At 44.1% G+C, this 18,671-nt stretch overlaps 1 long non-coding RNA gene across 1 annotated transcript; it reads left to right on the forward strand.

Annotated features, from left to right (window-relative positions):
- The first annotated feature begins 9,652 nt into the window (after nucleotides 1–9,652).
- Nucleotides 9,653–11,070, forward strand: LOC128805629 (uncharacterized). Its single transcript, XR_008436504.1, has 3 exons — nucleotides 9,653–9,790; nucleotides 9,868–9,937; nucleotides 10,393–11,070. It is a non-coding gene; the product is annotated as an uncharacterized LOC128805629 (long non-coding RNA).
- The last annotated feature ends 7,601 nt before the right edge of the window (nucleotides 11,071–18,671 follow it).

The following is an 18,671-nucleotide window of genomic DNA, read 5'->3' on the forward strand; positions in this document are numbered from 1 at the left end:
TAACAGGGCTCCCACACAGTAATGTTTTGTTAGCCCTAGGTCCCCTCTAATGACCAGGTATAACCACACAGGAGATCCCCTCCACAGAGAGAGCCCCAAGGGAGCCAGGAAAGAGAGGAGATGCCAATGTCCTTCAGACACCTACCCCAGTCGTCTTCTTCCCTTTGCCATCCCTTCCCTGCAAGGACTCCCTCTCTGCCAGAGGACTCTGGCTCCTCTTCAACTCCTGCTCCTCCTGATAACGTGAAACTGTAATGGTGGCAGGCTCAGGGTTATCACTGAGCATTCCTGACAGTGCTGCTGGTGCCTTGACAAGTGCAGTGGATTTTGTACAAGTCCAAGCCGTTGTTTCAGGCTGCCGGAGCGGCAGGAAGCCTGCACAGCATCAGTTATGCTCTGCTCACATTTGGGGGTTAATTTGTAATCAAAAAGGCTGTAAATTATTTTTTTCTTTTCTTCTTTTTTTTTTTTTTTTGGGTTTTTTTGGGGTTTTTTGAGGGTTTTTTTTTGGTTTTTTTGGGGTTTTTTTTGTTTGTTTGTTTGTTTGTTTTTTGGTTTTTTGGTTGGTTTTTTTTTTGTTTCGACTGCTCGGATTCTGCAGAAGCGGAAGGTTTCACAGAATCACAGAATATTGAGATTTTCAAGGGAAAGAAAGGTATGCCATTTTCTTGCAAAAGCCATGATGTCTAGTGCTGCTAAGGGCTTCATCCAAGTGAAGCTAAGACAATCTGTAGCTTTCATACCTCTTTACATCTCAAAATTAACTGAATGGGGAAGGAGAAAATTATACCTTGCCCTAATGGTTTGTTTTAATCCTACAAACTATCTTGATAACCTCATTCACAGCTGATACATAGCAGGACTACAGTGCTTTCCCTTGATGAATGTGGATTTATAAAGGCAAATAAAACGAATTACACAGTGAGTTGACAGGGCAGGTATTTGCTACCTCTGCCCCAAAGAGGTGGAGATTGTGGGGAACAAGCCTCTCTCCTGGCACATTGGACAGAGTTTCTCAGAAGTCCTACCCAGGGGCCTCCAGCTGAAACAGCTGCTCAACTTCCTCCGTTCTCACAGCCAAACCAAAAGCGGGGCCAGGAAGAAACATCTGTCCCATGTAGAAAAGGCAGTTTTCCACAGGGAGAGACACAGGAATATGGTTGCATGAGCCTTACCAAGCCTATGGGAGTAGAACACAGATGAAAATTGGCTTTGGTTTAAGACACTAGGAGCAAAAGACAATGCCAGTCAGAGAGGCCCTGCTGGATTCCCTCTGCTGTGGGACAGCCATGGCTCCTTCCAGGGCAGCTGGAGGTTCATGTGCCTCCAAAATTGCAGTCACTGGCACTGGACAAAAACTCAGCCAAAACTGAGACTAGCAAATGATATCCAATTCCACACCAGAGATCCAAAATGGATTTTGAAATAAGCTTTGCCTAAGCGTGAAGAAAGAAGCAAGGTAACATTTTTAATTTGGGAATTAGCTCATCCTTGCAAGACTAAATCTCAGACAAACAGCTTCTGGAAGGACCTAAGCAGGGACTGGGATGGAAAGTGTCTGGAGACTTGGCATGGCTGACTTCTGTCAAACTGGACTTAATGGTGAATGTAGCCACCTACTTCTGTTGCCAAAAAAAAAAAAAAAAAACAAAAAAAAAAAAAAAATCAAATAGTCAAAGTAATTCAGGCACCAGATAATTCACAGAAGAGAAAGGGAAAGATCCACACTGGGGTAGAAGCCAGACTTCAATCCATCCATGCCCACATCCACAAAAGACAAAATCAATTGAAACAGACACAGGAACATGCTGCAGGAAGCAGGCAGCCTCGCTTAGAAGGAGGAGGAGGATCTCGCCTTGTTAAATCTGGCAAAACAAAGGATCTGATTGCTGCCTATAAACATATTAGGGGTAGACACTAGGGAAGGAAAACAGCTGTTATGCTGAAGGACAGCACTTGCACAAGAACAAAAGGGTATGAACAGGTCATGAATACATTTGTGAATATGATTATGGGACATGGTGCCTACAATACCAAAGGATTTGCTTTGGTGACCAGGACATCCCCTTGATTTTAAGTTGTGCAGCAAGTCCCCTGGCTCTTGGTCCTGATAAAATTTTCTGATGTTAGCTTTATGCTTATTGCCAGCTAGTAATTTTTAACTCCTCAGGGTTTAACATCCTGGTGTGTTTGTCATAGGAAAGACACATTTGGAGCAAGAGAACCTACCCCAAGCCCTCTACTCACACCCAGAGTCATGTGCAAGGCAGAAAAAGCACTTCCTGATGTTGATGAGAGAAAGACAGGGGAAGAAAAGAAAAGAAAATCACACTTCACAGAAAAGGCTACACTGAAATTAAAAACTGGGGCAGTTGTTGAAACTGTCTTATCTGCAGGGGAAGATTTACAGATGAATGAGGTCCCTAATGATGAAACTCAGAAACTCTCATACAAGAACACATGTAGAAAGTTTTTGCACTTGGTATAGCTGTGCCCAAGGTTTCTTTGTCCTAATGTTGTATTAGGCAGGCTGGGGACTGTTTCTGTCCCCATTGGACTAGCATCTTCCTCACTTGCTGCATCTTGGATGCCAGGGCAGCGGCGGCAGAGAGGAATCTGGTGGCTGCTTCATTGGAGATGATCCTGTGATTCCTGCCCTCTCTAATTTTTATGCTCAGGGCACTGTGGAGGCAATGTGCTGCTTACTGTGGTTCTGGACTCATTTTCTGGGCAAAGAATCCTCCATCAGTGACACATCATTTTTAGTTATTTTGAGAAGAATGTGCTTTTTTATGTGGGTTTCTTTGGGCTCCAGAAACTATAAATGTCTTCATTTTTAAGTGTCAGCCTTGACACGCACAGCTGATTTAGACCTCAGTGACAAATATATCTGCTCTGCTATGTATCATTTTTTTGGGAGTTATAATTGAATTAAAATTGTATACTCTGTGGGCAGGCTGTGATAGGTAATTAAGTTTATTGATTATGCCATGGCTCAGTTTGTCAGATGTACAGCGCACCCTGCACTCTAATTGCTATTATATGTACTGGACAGAGCTCATCTCAGATGGTATAAGCTGGCATAAAGCCATTCCTTCAGCGACAGCTTTCATGAGTTTGGGACTTTATGTTACTGCTGAAGCTGTGTAAGAGGATCATAGGCAAAACAGACAAACCTCATCTTGTTTGAAAGTGCTACAAAATTATGCATTTATCTAGATCAGCAGCCTGGTGGATTTAATGGTCCATAAGGCCCCTCTCTAAACCTGGGCTGATTTATAGGTTCATGTGGAGGCTGTACTGAATCTTCACTTTTCAGTCTGAAGCAAAGATTGCCTTTGACTGAGGACCACACTGAGCACTGATCCCTAAACTCAGTGCAGAATCACCTGGGTTGAAAATCACAAAGAACTTGCAGGGTATTTCTTCTCAGGCAGTGTAAATAACTGATTTTACCTAACCAGACACAGCCCTTCACAGAGTAATAAAATGCAGTTTGATGCCAGTGCTAAAATGAAACAGAAGACTAGGAATAATAGGAAGGGTAGTAGAAGACCTGAAGGAGAGTCAGTGGACACTCTGTGGTGAAGCTTGGGCAAAAAGGGGTTAGAGAGATTGTGGGTAAGGGAAAGGCACCTGTGTGCAAGGTGTTTCAGAGGGACCACAGTAGTGAAGAGGTGCTGAAAGGAATTTGAGGTGCTCAGAGAGCAAAAAGGCACTGCTTTTCCCATCTCCCACACCTTTGATCAACACCATCTCCTCCTGGGGTCTAGTAGGCTGCACCTCTTAGGAAAGGAAGGAGGAAGGGTCAGGTTGGGACAGGGCCTCCAGGGAAACCGGTATGGAAGGGCTCCCTGCTCCAAGAGAAGTGGGCTGGCAGTGGGTATTGCTCCATGGGTTACTGCCTTCTCCACTCAACCTGCCCAGCTCTGCCTGTAGCAGAAGCCTGTGGGGCAGGCAGCAAGGCAGGAGCTCAGCCCAGGGCAACCCTTCATGTATTTCCATGCAGATTAGATTAGATTGCCATAATTTCCATGCTGAGTTCTCCCTCTAGCACCAAGCCAGCTCTCATCACACCACCCAGGGAACATCAGCAAAGCCACCCAGTGTGACCTCCAGACTCTCACACTCCAACAGTCCTACAGGCTTTGATAAACTTCCAGAAATCCTGAGATTTTTTTTGTTGCTGTTGTTGTTTGTTTTGTTTTTTTAAAGAACACTGCATTTTCAGAGCTAAGAACTAATTCATTGTTGTGCATGTGCAGACTAACCCACAACTGGAAAAGTCTGATGAGTCTGCGTGGCACCACTGACTTGGAGACCATTGTGTTCCTCCATGACAGGTCTGGCCAGGTACTTGTTCCTCAGGCCTCTGCCTGAAAACAGCACAACTGAAAACTTTCAGCAGCATGTAGTGCCATTGCAGTATGTAACACAGTAAGTACATGAAGGCCTTCATCCCACAACTTGTAGAAGTTGCTGCTGATGCTTGTGGGACTTCTGCTGAACTCACTGGGACCACCAACTTATTTAAAGCTAAACTTTGCTGGAGGAAACCTTTTGAGCTGAGCTGTTGAGGGGCAGAAAAGCTTATGAAAATCAGATACTGGGCATCCAGATTTAGTTGAAGATATGATTTTCCTCCCCTTTAACAAACCTGAGCTGCAGGAATCAGAGAAGAAAATAGATTACCTTGTATTACATGAGATACATTTTGCCTCCAAGACTTTACCTTGAAGCTGAGGCATATTTCCTGGCCAGAAGACTAAAAAACACTATGAGAAATGGGTCTGAAAATGTTGCATCTGAAATGTGATAATCCAGTTTCAAGGAGAAGAAAGCAGTAAACCTATTTTCAACTATACTAAAAGATTTTGTTTTTCCTTTTGGCCTCTTTCTCTCCATCCAAATCCTTTTTTTTTTTGCTTTCTCCTTATGATAGTGGTCTCTGCGGCTGAGCACTTCAGTTCTAAAATGTGAACAAAGAGAATACGCCATTAGGGAAGGACGTGCTGCTGGAAGGGAAGTCAAGGTTGAGGCTATCACCTCTGAATACATGACAGGATGCTAAAGAGATATCTTTATTATCACACATAATAAAATGCTTTTATACTTCTGCCGAACTGCAAAGCTGTTCTGATGGTCTGTGTTCAAAATACATTGGAAAATAAAAGGCAATTCACAATTTCAAGCTACCCAACATATTTCTGGACAAAGTGGTTAAGTATATCACTTTTCTGAAACAGAAACTAGATCCCCCTTGTATAGACTTGTTGTTACTACACAATAAACAGAGTTATCCAGGGCTTTACATGCTCCAAAGGCCTGAAGCATCTCAAGCTGATGCACTGCACTTTCAGCTTATCAGAGCCAACAAGATATTTCTTGCCAGCTGTGCCCCTAATGGGACCTAAGTGATGTTCCTTGTAGTCTTCTATTCCTGAGCAGCTGAGACAAGAAGATTGGGCGCTGAATTTACTGGATATTTGATTAGCAGGGTTTTGACTGCCTTCCCCCTATAGCAAGCTTTCAATGATTTACTCAGTCCCAGCAGAAAAGTCCATTGGTGGTGACCATGGAGGCTAGCTTGAGACTTCTCAGAGGGTCCTCAGTGAGGGACGAGAGGATCCTTTTCTGTGCTAAGCACCGGGAAATCTGCAGTTTCTATTTCCCTGACAAGTACTGATGTTAAGAAGGAACCGCTAAGCTGACACGGCTGAGCTTACAGCCTGGATCTGCCTGTAAGGATAAGAGGATAGGAGACGATCTTAGATGAGAAGAGCTGGATTTCTCATCAGTTGGGTTTAGCAGTAACAGAGAGGATATTCCTGGAGTGCACTCTGCTTCTGCTTAGGGTGATGAGACTTTTAAAGGGAATAAACAGAGATAGGCCAGGCAGCAAGGGCCAGGGCACAGACCAGAAGCAGCTCACTATCAGGGATCTGGATCCCAGGTTGATGGGATCTTTATCCTTTTTGCTGTATAGGTGGGTTACTAGATCTCTTGTGAATGGAGAGAGCTCCTCTATATGCTTTTTCTCAGCCACACAACTCTTCTGTTTTTTCATTTTTGTCAGGTTGATGTCAGGTTAAATTATAGGACGAATGGTGGAAAGCAAAAAAGAAATCAACCTATACCTTCATTGTTTTGACTTGCTGCCCTTGCTCCACTCTTATATGACCTGCAGACCATGTTCTTTTCTTTGTTTCTTGTTGCACTGGAGGTGCCATTGTGTTTGAGATTCTTGGCAGTCATGGGACGAGAGAGGGAAGAGCTGACTGTACAAAGAGCTGCCACTCTTCTAGGTTGCACGCAACATTGTGAAAATACATTTCAGACATTAAAAAAAAAGCAATCATTGCAGTTTGAGACCAGACAAGCATAGAAAAATTGGAGCCTGATGAATATTCACCTGAGCAAATGTGACATCTTGACAAAGCCACCACAGGTTGTATCTGTGCAGATGCCATTGAAAGATATATTAGTTGTTCAGTGAGAAAAGTTCTGCTATGGAAATGCAGTCTTCAGCCTGCTGATAAAGCTGTGGCTGAGTGCTTGGGGCAATCATATTTTTTCCCTTGCAATGTCAAAGATAGATTTAAAAATTCTTGAAAGTCATCTGACAGCAAATGGTCTCTGAGTTTCAAGCAGGACTCTCTGCAGGTTGGGAAAATGACTTTGTTTTCAACTGTTCTTCAGTCTGTTGGGTACATCACCAGTAAATCTATTCTCATTTAAAATGGGTGCCTTACTGCAGAAACTGGAGTTTTCAATTATTTTATAATAGACCATGTTTCCAGAACACAAGTGCCACAAATACTTTTCTAGAAGAAGCATAGGTTCAGTTCCCCAGTTCTTTCTTCAGGTTTCTCTGCAATTTATTTAAATTACTTTCTTTGAGAAAAATAACATCTGCTACCATTTAATACAATTGGATCTGTTACTCTCTCCCTCTTAAAGAGAGAATTTATGCCCTTTATATTTACAGATAACAGTCTTAATATGAAAAATAAACTAAGGTTGCTTATAAAGCACACATACATTTCAGAAAGGTAAATGGGTTAATAAATGTATTTTAAAGGTTCATTGAGTTGACAATCCCATCCAGCACATTTACAGTAAACAGATCCAAGTTCTTTTATGGAAGTTTCTATTTTCTAATAGCACTTTAACAAATGAATGAAAGGGAAATACATAAACAGGGTATTAAGAGCCGATGGCTTTTTTTAAATTTTTCATAAAGTGCAGCGAGCTTCATGCTGAACTACAGAAAATGTAAGCCTTAAACTAAAATAAACACCACAACTTGTTAACATAACAAACATAAAAGCTTCAATATTTTGTTACTGGATTGCCAAAACTAGTTGCAGTTAAACCTCCAGGTATACCAACTGCAAACCAAAAGAAAATATTCTTCCCACATATCCACAAGCGAGCTCTGCAGAAAATGCAAATAAAAGCATGCATTGGAGGTAAATAATAACTCCCAGGGCCAAGTGCTTTGCAACGGGTTGGAAGCAGTTAGTGGCCATTTAGTCTTGGTCCTGGCAAGGAGCAGTGATGCTCCTCTCCCCCAGCCCCCAGTGCTGTGCCTCTGTGGGCCAGGATGCACGGCATGGGGTCCCCAGGCAGTGCCCACATCTGGCCAATCCCCTCCATTAACGCTTACCATATGGCCTCTCACTGTGTTGGCTGACCAGTCTTTTGATGCTGATGTCATGGGCTACCCTTCAGGGCATCTTCATCTCCTTTTAATTCTCCATCCCGTGCTTCTGGTAAGCCATGGTTGGTTTTTCTCAACGTATTGCCAGGATGTCCTCCAGATCGCGTGATCTTCTCCTGAGACCTGATAAATCCCTGACTGTTGCTAAAAACCTGCATCAGCCTGTGTATGTCCCACTCCTAACCTCTGCAGGCAAGCCTATACTAGGCTGCTTTTTAAAGTATTCTCTGCTTGGAGTCTCCCGAAGGATAAAAAAAAAAAAAAAAAAATTAAAAAATCATCATTTGCATTTGCAAGCTACCATTTTCCAAAAGTAAAAAGGCATCCTTGGGGCACCTTCCTCCTTTCCTTCCTCCAGGCAGGAGGACAAGGAGGTAACAAATAATTGCCTATTCATGAGCCAGCATCAGTTTTCCAGGGAATGCAATGCTCTGAAGGAGAGTACACAGAGAATAGTGGTGATTAGGAAAATACTATCTCCAATACTCAGCACCTGGAATGAACACTTGCATAATAGTTAAACTCCATTTTTACAATCTACAGGTGAATTGCATCTCATTTTCTCTCACTAATTTTCTCTCATCATGCTTGTATCTGACTTACAGACAAGTCAAATCAGCTGAAATATATCTTTTAAATAGGACCCTCCCAGCCTTCATCTATTGGGAAGGCTTGTTTTCCTCATGACATGCAGTAGACACTCCTGGGACCCTACAACAGAGCAGGACTAAAAGTGCTCTCTGCAGTCTGGCTGTTAAAGAATCCCACAAATTAATCTAACTGTGATGTCTCATTAAAATGGACACAGTTTTCCCTGAGTACTCCAGAACTGCATTAGGCTCTTGGTTTGCAGGCCAGGCTCAGCTCTGCATTTTAAATGCTACAGCTGTGCTGTCAGCCCTCATGGGACAGAGGGACAGAAAGTAATTACACTTTGCAGAAAAAGCAACAGCCCAGAACATCAGGGCTACTTTGAGCTGCTATGAAGCCACAGAAAGTGCTCAGCACCTAGGGATGCAGGCTCTGGGAAAGGAGGAGTTTTGGTTTCACTTGAGCTTCTGGGTTGCAGGTGCAGAGTCTTCCTGCTGCCATTATTGCATTGAGTATCATGGCTTGCTTTGTGCAAACCTTGCATGTACTGCAATAGTACTGCTGATGCTGTGGGTGCCCAAAGGAAGATGGAGCCAATCCAACTTCCAGCCCCACTCTTGGCCTCACAGAATTCCCCCCATGAGGTCTGGAGCCACAGGCTTGCACCTTTCTCAGAGGGCATGGAGAGTTCTAGCACAGGAGCTAACGACACTCATTGATGCAGCTTTGAATAGCTTGGACAAAAAGCTTTGAACTAGCTTTGAACTAGCCTGGACAAAAAGGGACAAAACCAGGCTTGCCAGGGATGAGCAGTGGGATGGTGTGCCATCCACAAAACTTGAGGAAAGGAGCACTAATAGGATGCCTCAATTGGCTTCATGGGGTGCTGGCTACAATGTACCACACCTGAAATGTTTTTCTGCTAATGCACCCAGCATGAGGAACAAAGAAGAAGAGGTTCAGGCTTTGGGCCAGTCCCTGAGATTTGACATCACTTGTGTGAGTGACACCTGGTGGGATGAGTCCTGTGTCTGGAGTGTCCTGTTGGATGGTTGCAGGCTCTTCAGGAGGGATGGGCAGGGCACGAGAGGGGGAGGAGTGGCATTGTGTGTAATAGAAGGGTTAGACTGTATGGAGCTCACAGTTGACAATGGCACAGTTGAGAACCTCTGGGTGAAAATCAAGGGACAAACAAGTAATGTGGATGGCATCATGGGAACTGACTATAGGCCTCCTAGCCAGGATTATGACACCAAGGAATTATTCTTTGAGGAACTAAGGGACGCTTCCAAGACAACTACCCTTGTCCTTATAGGAGATTTCAGCTTGCAGCTGGGAGCATCTACACAGCTGCTACAAACCCAAGCCAGAAGATTCCTCAAAAACCCAGATAACAACTCTATGGAACAGGCCCTAAGGGACCTGACTTGAAAAGATGCCCACCTTGATCTACTGCTTAGTAACAGAGTGGATCTTGTAAGCAAAGTGGAGGTTGGTGGTCATCTTGGCCACACTGACCACAAAGAGATCAAGTTTAAAATCCCTGTTGACAGGTGGAAAAGTGTCAGCAAAACCTCAACTCTGGACATAAGAACAGCAGACTTCAGGCTGCTCAGGGAATTAGTGAGTAAAGACTCCTGGGAAAATGTTTTTGCAGGTGCTGGGGTCCATCATATCTGGTCACTTTTTAAACATCACCTCCTGAGGGCACACAAGCAGCAAATCCTAAATGTCAGAAGTCAGGCAGGAAAGGCAAAAGGCCAGCTTGGCTGAACAGGAATCTTTTAGAAATAAGGCAAAAAAGAAAGATGTATGCCCAGTGGAAGCAAGGTCAGGTGACATGAGAAGAATACAGAGATGCTGATAACCACTGCAGAGAGAAATTTCATGTGGCCAAAACTCTGGAGCTGAAGATGGCCAGAACTGTGGGGGACAATAAAAAGAGTTTTTTTTTCAAATATATTAATGGCAACAAGCACTGTAAAAATAACATCAAGATGAGGACGGTCACCTCACAAACAGGGACAGGGACATGGCAGATGTGTTTAATGCGTTTTTTGCCTCTGTCCTCAACATAGATGACAGACCAAGGGAGTCTCAGTGCCCTGAGCTGGAGGACCATGACTGCAGGAATTATTAACTCCCAGCTGACCCTGAAAATGTGAAGGATCTGCTGTTCCAGCTGGACGCTTCCAAGTCCATGGGGCCTGATGAATTCATCCAAGAATCCTTAAAGCACTAGTTGATGTCATCCCAAAGCCTCTCTTGATAATTTTTGAACAGTCTCAGGAATCTACAGTGGTCCCAGCTGACTGAAAGCTGACAAAGGTTGTCCCAGTTTTCAAGAAGAGCAAGAAGGAGGAACCTGGCAACTACATGCCACATACAGTCTCACTTCAGTACCTGGTAAAATCATGGAAAATACTTTTCTGAGAGGGGCAGAAAAACACCTGGAGGACAGTGCAGTCATTAGCCACAGCTAACACAACTTCATGAATGGAAAGTCCTGCTTGTCAAACCTGATTTCCTTCTATGACAGAATAGCCCACCTAGCTGATCTAAGAAAGCCAGTTGAAGTAATCTTGTTGGGTTTCAGCAAAGAGCTTGATACTGTCTCCTGCAGTATCCTTCTGGACAAAACGTCCAGCACACAACTGGATAACCAAGTTACATGGTAGGGGAGCAAGAGGCTCACAGGTCAGCACAGAGGGTTGTGGTGAATGGAGTGATATCAAACTGGCAACCAGACACTGGTGGGGTTCTGCAGGGCGGCACCCTTGGCCCAGCTCTCTTCAACATCTCTTCAACATCTTCATTAACAACTTGGACACAGGACCTAAAGAAACACTAAGTTTGCCTCCAACACTAAATTGGGAAGAGCTGTTGACCTCCTCGAGAGTGGAGAGGCACTGCAGAGAGACCTTGAGAAATCAGAGAAATGGACAATGGTCACAGCACCAAGCCTGACAGAGTTCAAGAAGGATTTGAACAATGGTCTCAGGAACTTGGTGTGATTCTTGGGGTGTCGTGTGCAAGGCCAGGAGTTGGACTTAATGATCCTGATGGGTCCCTCCTGACTCAGCATATTCTATGATCCTTTGAGACTATGCTTGGAGGCTTTTTCTGCTCTTCATGTCTCTCATGTGATACCTTTGGAGCAGAAAATGTCAGAGCACCCCTTTCTCTCTTCATGGAGATTTCCCTTCCCTATTGCCACCCTGGAGGATAGATAACAGTTCTTCCATGCATGGATGTAATCCTTAGCCATTACTTTGGTAATCTTTGCCTAGAATACATTTGTGTTGGGGCAGAAACATGAGAGATGTTCTAGGCACCTTTCCCAGTTATATTTTTCCAGCAGTATGCATAGAATTCAATGTGTTCTTGCCAGTTTACAATGCCTGAAAATGAACTGTTTGTGGGTGGTCTTAAATTCTGCCTGTGCATTGCTGTTTATATTTGTTTATGTTATGTTTTATGGCGTATATTAGACCATGAGGATGTTTTGAAAAACCGACAATAAAGGCTATGGCACAGGTAGTAAAGTGGTTTATTTCTTTCTCATTCCTTCTCTAGTCAGTGTCAGCTCTGGTGTGTCCACCAAATGGAAATGGAGGTCACTTAGAGATTTGGTTTGGCCATGGCACTGCTGGCCACTACTGACTTTTAGAAGCCAATGCAAGGGGCTGCAAAAGGTAGCAATTGTGCCTTCTGGCACTTTTATTCTTATATTTATGTGTTTAGTGGACCTAAAATCTTTATTGTGTTTTACTAATAATTGTTCCTTTTTAATGTAGAAATACCAGGAATTCTGAACCTCCCTTCCTTTGTTGTGTTGGAGGCTTTTCTTCCACAGGGCAAGACCCGTACCAGGGGCAAGACCTCTTTTAACAGCAGAAGCTGCTTGGAAGCTGCATCTTCGGGCATTAACAAAACCTCAAATTACTTTTATACATACACAGGCTTCAAACACAAACATTTAGTCAAAACTACTTCCCACTGAATTTAATGCCTCCTATTTTGGCATGTGTAACACCAGGAGACTTACACAGGGATGGGAGGCAGGGCACTGGAGGCAGTACCCTCATGTATGAGGTTGCTGCACCAATTTTTTCCTGGAGCATCATTTTGTGTGTGCAGCCCTCATCTAGGCCAATGGAAGTCCCCATGAGGAATCTGGTGCTCCTGAAGATCAGTATCATGTAGTACAGGATGCAGCTGGGCAGCAGACCTCTAGACTCATATCAGCACAAGTGGACCTTACACGTGCAGGGAACACAAGCCTGGCTAGGTTTGGACTCTGTCCCTCAGTAGCACTATGGAAAAATAAAGCGCCTGAGGGACCTACTAGATTTCACATTCCCAGCAGCACATTGGCCTCTTGGTATTCTGACCCTGCACTGTATCAGTTTGGCTGGGAATATGGTGAAATGAGGTTTCTAAGAAGTAGCAAGGGCTACTTCTTTCCAAACTTTTTCTCTGCTAGCAACTGTAACATGAAACTATGAAGAAATATTACTAAAATATAGCAATGTGTCCTTATGTCCCAGGCAATCTCTGATGAAAAACTTAAACTAGAAATTAGGTCATAAAATAAGTTCTACTGCACTTCTACGCCTCCAGTTTGGTGGAGAACATTGGTGCTAATAATCTGCTATGTTATTCCCACCCATTTAGTTTTATGGGTCTCTCAGAAACACACTTACAGAAAAGATCTCAGACACCAAAACAAACCCTTTCTTACCTCCTCGTCTCAAATCCCACAGCAAGGATAACCTGCTTGTTAGTCTCTGACACCAGGGTCAACACTTGCAAATGTAGCAGAACAGCTCTTCCAGAGTGACAACGGTGTTATCAAACACTGTGTGGGCATTTTAATTCCAGAAGAAGAGCCACTACCCCAAGACTTCTTCCAGAATAACTATTTTGATAAATTTCCAACTGTAGGCAAGTCCTAAGCTTTCAGTCACGACTGGAATGAATCATTCATTGCTTTAGGAAAATGCAACAATCTTGCATATAAAGCATCTAAATCTTTTTGGCTCAAAAAGCCGCACAGTCCAGAATTGAAATGCGAGAAATTGCTGCAAATTATAGGTAAACTCTTCTTCACTTGAATAATTCTCACTTTTGGAAATATTTTCACTGATATTAAGGCTTAAATGCATCTGAAGCCTGTGAAATGGAGACCAGCAGGTTAATTGCATCAGGGAGTTGAGTATCTGTGACAGAAACGGCAGGCAGGGAGGTGAGTTATCAAGAGGGAGGCAGATAGCAAAACTGGTTAGAAAACTGCACGATGGCAGATCTGCTGAGCAGCAGGTGGCACAGATTTTGTCCTCCCCCTTCCTTCCACAGCAGCACCGTGCCACAGTATGGTGCATGCCTTGGGACATGTGCCTGGGGTGGCGCCTGGCCTCTGCATGCTGCCCATCAGTCTGGTACCTCTCCCTGGCCTTGATCCTCAGCCAGGAGCTGGGTTTCATTTCTCTCTGTAATGCCCTGTGCACTGATGCAGCTCTGAGAGCTCCAGCAGCACCTCTGTGCTGCAGGTGGGTGCCCAGGAGCAGAGATGGTGCCCTCGGTGGCAGTGGTGGAGCACACACTGCCCTGCCCACCCTGTGCCATTCTCCATGTGCTGGCTGGGTCACACTGGTGAGGGTTTGGCTGCTTTGAGGAAACTGAAGGTAACTACAGCAGGCAGCATCCATCATGTGCCACAGTGCAAGTGCCATCCCATCCCAAACTTCAACAGAACAGACCATGCTCCATGTCTGCTGGGGCATTCTTGAGGTACAGGAGTGGCTCCCATCTCTATTGAACGTGAAAAGGGAGGGTGGAACCCAACAGAAGTTATCCTGCTTCCCTTGCTGTGAAAACTGTGTGACTGGGAGACTGGGGCCCAGTACAAAGAAAAATATCCATCTTGGTGACATGGGCACACTCATGTCAAAAAGGATCAGGATCATACCGTAAAATGTAGTTTGTGGTCTTCAAAGCACAGTTCCTGGTAGGAACTGGCATGTGTCTTAGATATTGCTGGAAGTTTGGGAAAACAACCTGTTTCTCCTAAGCCCTGTGCTGACACTGAAGCATCCCCTTGCTCTGTTTCTATTTTTCATGGTGGAGACTAGTACATAAGTTTTCTCTTTCTCCTCTCCTCTCCTCTCCTCTCCTCTCCTCTCCTCTCCTCTCCTCTCCTCTCCTCTCCTCTCCTCTCCTCTCCTCTCCTCTCCTCTCCTCTCCTCTCCTCTCCTCTCCTCTCCTCTCCTCTCCTCTCCTCTCCTCTCCTCTCCTCTCCTCTCCTCTCCTCTCCTCTCCTCTCCTCTCCTCTCCTCTCCTCTCCTCTCCTCTCCTCTCCTCTCCTCTCCTTTCTCTATTTTCTAATGCCATTCCACATCTTGAAGTGTAGGCTGAGATAAAGAGGCACAAATTTCAGTGCTAAGAAGAAATAACCAGTGCCAGAGCTTCCCCAAACACCAGAGAATTGAGTGTCTCCACCTGACTGCACTCCTGCATCCACTCTGATCTGAGGTCACAGCCTGGCTTGTCCCTGCTGCGGGCTTGTGCCATGGGTTTAGTTTGCTCAACAAAAAAAATGAGCTACAAAATTCACTTCCCATGTGACACTGCTGGCAGTTGTTAGAGAAGTAATCAGTTCTGCTGCATTCACCCAGAGCCAAGACTTGCTGGCTGCCTCACAATTCAGTGATTCAGTGGTGTCACCTGCACCTAAGCCACCTCAGGGGCATTGGGACACCCAGGTCCCAGACCAGGGGCTGCGCCCCACTGACAGAGAGCTCCCAGCACTCGTAGGCAGACTGTCCTTCAGGCTCTAGCAGCCAAAGGGTTTGCAGCCTGTGTGCATCCAGGTCCAAACCAGGCCGTGCTGAGCTCCTCCTGCAAGCTCGGGCTGCCCTGGCTCCGCCAGGAGAGGCGCAGCGCTGCACCCGCAGTGCAGCGGGGATCCGCGGGGATGCGCGACTGCTGCCACACAGCGAGGTGACAACTGCAACCCCTGCACAGCAGCTTCCTCACTGACATTAGCCTGTGACACACGGCTCTCACAAGAAAATGCTGGCATACCCACAGGGCAGACGGTTCCTCAAGATGAGCTGCATGATGAGTTAGGGGCGTTTTTTAGTTTTAACTTCTCTGAGTGCTCCCTTTTAGTGTATTCAGGCTTGAGGACAAATACATTTGAGCTCTCCTAGGCCTCTTCTCTCTTTTCTCTCACTGTTATATTCACTCTAGGACCAGAGATTTTGATGTTTTCAGTCTCTTTGGAAACCTGTCCATGCCTCTGCATTTTCTCCAGCCTCCTTGAACTTTCTTGTTTCCTGCTACATTATTTGCAGAGACCGCATGTATATGCACATCTAAAGATCTATCATATAATTTATTTACATCATTGTGTCAGCATTATCCAGTAACACTTTCCATTTACCATTTAGCAACTCTCCAACTACTTTTTGGACCAGCACTCACCAGCCACTTTCATTTCATTTCCCTTGATGATTCCAATATATTCTTTCCTCAGAGTGACTACAGTCAATTATTTCTTCCATTCTGTGCTGCCTCCTGGAGATTTTACACTCCATTTCGTTTGCCATAATGTTGCCCAGATATCTTGCTGTGTCAAGACCCTTCTGATGTTCCTTGCCATTCTTTCTAGTTTTGACATGCTGCAGTAATTGTATTTTAAACTATGGCATTTTTCACTATTCTTTTACACTTCATCTAACAATATCAGAACATGATCAGGCCTGGATTCAAGGAGGACCTAAAAAGGGGAAGAAACACCTGCCATATAGACCCATGAACCCTTTTGATATGAGCTTCTGGGATTTTTATTAAAAAAAAAAAAAAAAGGAAATGATATTCTGAGGTCTGTCTGGTAGTGCCTCATGTTATCAGTGCCAAGTTCCTTTTTCCTCAGTGGGTGTCCTTTCACATCACTTCTGATCAAATCGTCAGAGGTTTTGTCTGAGAACCATTTCTGCTTTTATCTCATTGCTATAATTACATTGCTTATCTTTTACAGGGGCTGCTGGTTTAGAGCATCCTGTTTTAGGAAAAAAAAAAGTATGGCACTAAAGAATCCTAAACAGGAGCTTACTCAGAGTAGCTTGTGGGCTTCTTTTCATCTGTACAGCTTTGGTCTGTCCCAGTAATGCAGGGCAAACACAGAGGAAACTGTGAGTAAGACTTGGGCAACTCATTTCCACACTCCTCTCAGTCATCCTGCAGAAAGAAGCAGCCTGGCCTGAGAGAATTAAAAAAAAAAAAATGAGAAAAGGATGATGAAAGAAATTTTGAGAGACTGGGTAAAGGCAAAAGCAAATTACAGACAAAACAGCAGAGAGGATGAGGAAATGGTGTTCAGAAATAAATTACTGAAAAAATTACAGTTTCAGCTCAATGTTGTTAAGATGTGGGATATCTTTTGATGCAGCTTTCACTGAAAACACACAAAATGTGTTTCAATGTATACCTAAATAAATAAAATCTTCACATTCTCCCTTAATCTCAGATTGTCTTATTAAGAAATTAGATTCACAGAAGACTCTTATTAAGAGCTCATATTCTTTTCAAAGGAGAAAATCCTATTAAGCTACATGTACATCCTAGCAGTAATGTTTGCTTTTAAAGATCTCTCTTTCTCCTACGCAGTCCCAAATCACTTAAGAGGCTTTTATTAAATTTCAGAGTTTGATAGCTTTCCTTTGCAGACAGCCCAGGAGTAGCAAATGGTAGCTAGATAGAGCAAGGGAAGACAGGCAGTATTGAATCAGGAAATAAAATGAAAAGAAAAAACTTACATAAAGGAAAAAAAAAATGCAGAGTTCTCCCTCCTGAACCAGCTGACAATATGTTTTGAAATTTTACAAGGTCTCTGTTTCATATGACCCTGTTACAAGACAGCAGTGCATGAAAGAGCAGAAGACATCACCTCAAAGCCAAACAGCACTGTAAGAAATGAGCTGGCTTTAATCACCCAGCAATTTATGGTGACACAGCCAAGAGAGTGAGCTGTGAGAATGGTCATGCCACTCCAATGATACACATTTTCTGAGTGGAGATGGGCAAGTTTTGCTACTCTTTCACTGAGGTTATAAGGACTAATACATGTTCATCAGATTTTTTTTTTTTTTCTGGGGGACAAATAAATAAATATTCTGATTTGTTACCTTGGGGCAAATCCTCAGTAACATCACCAACCTTTTTAATTCATGGGTGGACTCAGTTAATTCGTTACACTGTTTTCCTCATTAGTGGCTTATTAAGGCAGGCTCCAAGAACAAATGGCAGCATATGGATTTCTCACAGGCAGGCAGTGGGGCTGACGCAGCAGCCACCGTGCTGCCCGAATTCTGCTCCAGCCATACCTCAGGGCTTTGCATAGCATCCTCCTTTCCTTACTGATTCAGATGGAGTAGGGCTGGGAAACAAGTCCCAGAGGAACCTGCTCCAATGTGTCTTGTGGCATATGAGGCATTGCAGTGAGGCTGATGATGTAATATCGATTGTTTCTTAGTGAGAGAGGAGGGGAATGTCAGCTGAAGAAATTATGCCTGTGAATAGCAGATGAGGAGGAAATAATGAGAGAATTGGTGGAGTAAATGAAGACATAAAAGCATGTAATACAAAGAAAGGAGCATAAGCTCTTAGCCCCATGACCTGCTGTGGTATTAGTGTACAGTTTTAGTAATGTAATGATCATTAAGGCTCTGATCCCCATTACTAGGAGCATGGAGATTTCTCTTCCTTGTACAAGACCGCATTTCAGTCTGGTATTAATAAAAATTGGTTTCACATATCATTACACTTCCCCGGCTTAATCATCTTTGAGCGTGTGTGTGTTCAAATGTTGCCATTTTGGGCAGAGCAGTGAGCCAGTCATCTTAACAGGTTGTTTTTTCCAGCATCTCAGTACAACACCTTTCAGCATTCATCAGTGCCATCACCATGGCCCTTTCCAGCAGATGAGGATTGAGGCTCAGGGCTCTGACACAAGCATGTGACAGTTTGCATTGGTGGGGTTTATTTCCTCCCTTCAGATAAATAATACTGGGGTTTTTTTAGGTAGCAGCCATGAGAGTGACTGTGTGACATGTCAAGAAATTCTAGTAAGGAATTTTCTTGCCAATAAACTTTGGTCCCAAACCCAAGAGGGAGATAGATAAAACTGAAATCAGGTGGCAGAAGCAGGTCAGCTGCAGCAGGGTTGCTTCCCTGTCAGCTCGAGGTGATGCTGCTGTGAGGACAGTCTCTCCCAGACCCAGCTGGCTGAGCTGTGCCATGGGAAGCCCAAAGCCACAGGAGCTCTGGCACAGGCAGAAGCTCACTGGGATTA

The sequence above is a fragment of the Vidua macroura genome, chromosome 3 (assembly GCF_024509145.1).
Source record: "Vidua macroura isolate BioBank_ID:100142 chromosome 3, ASM2450914v1, whole genome shotgun sequence".
NCBI lineage: Eukaryota > Metazoa > Chordata > Aves > Passeriformes > Viduidae > Vidua > Vidua macroura.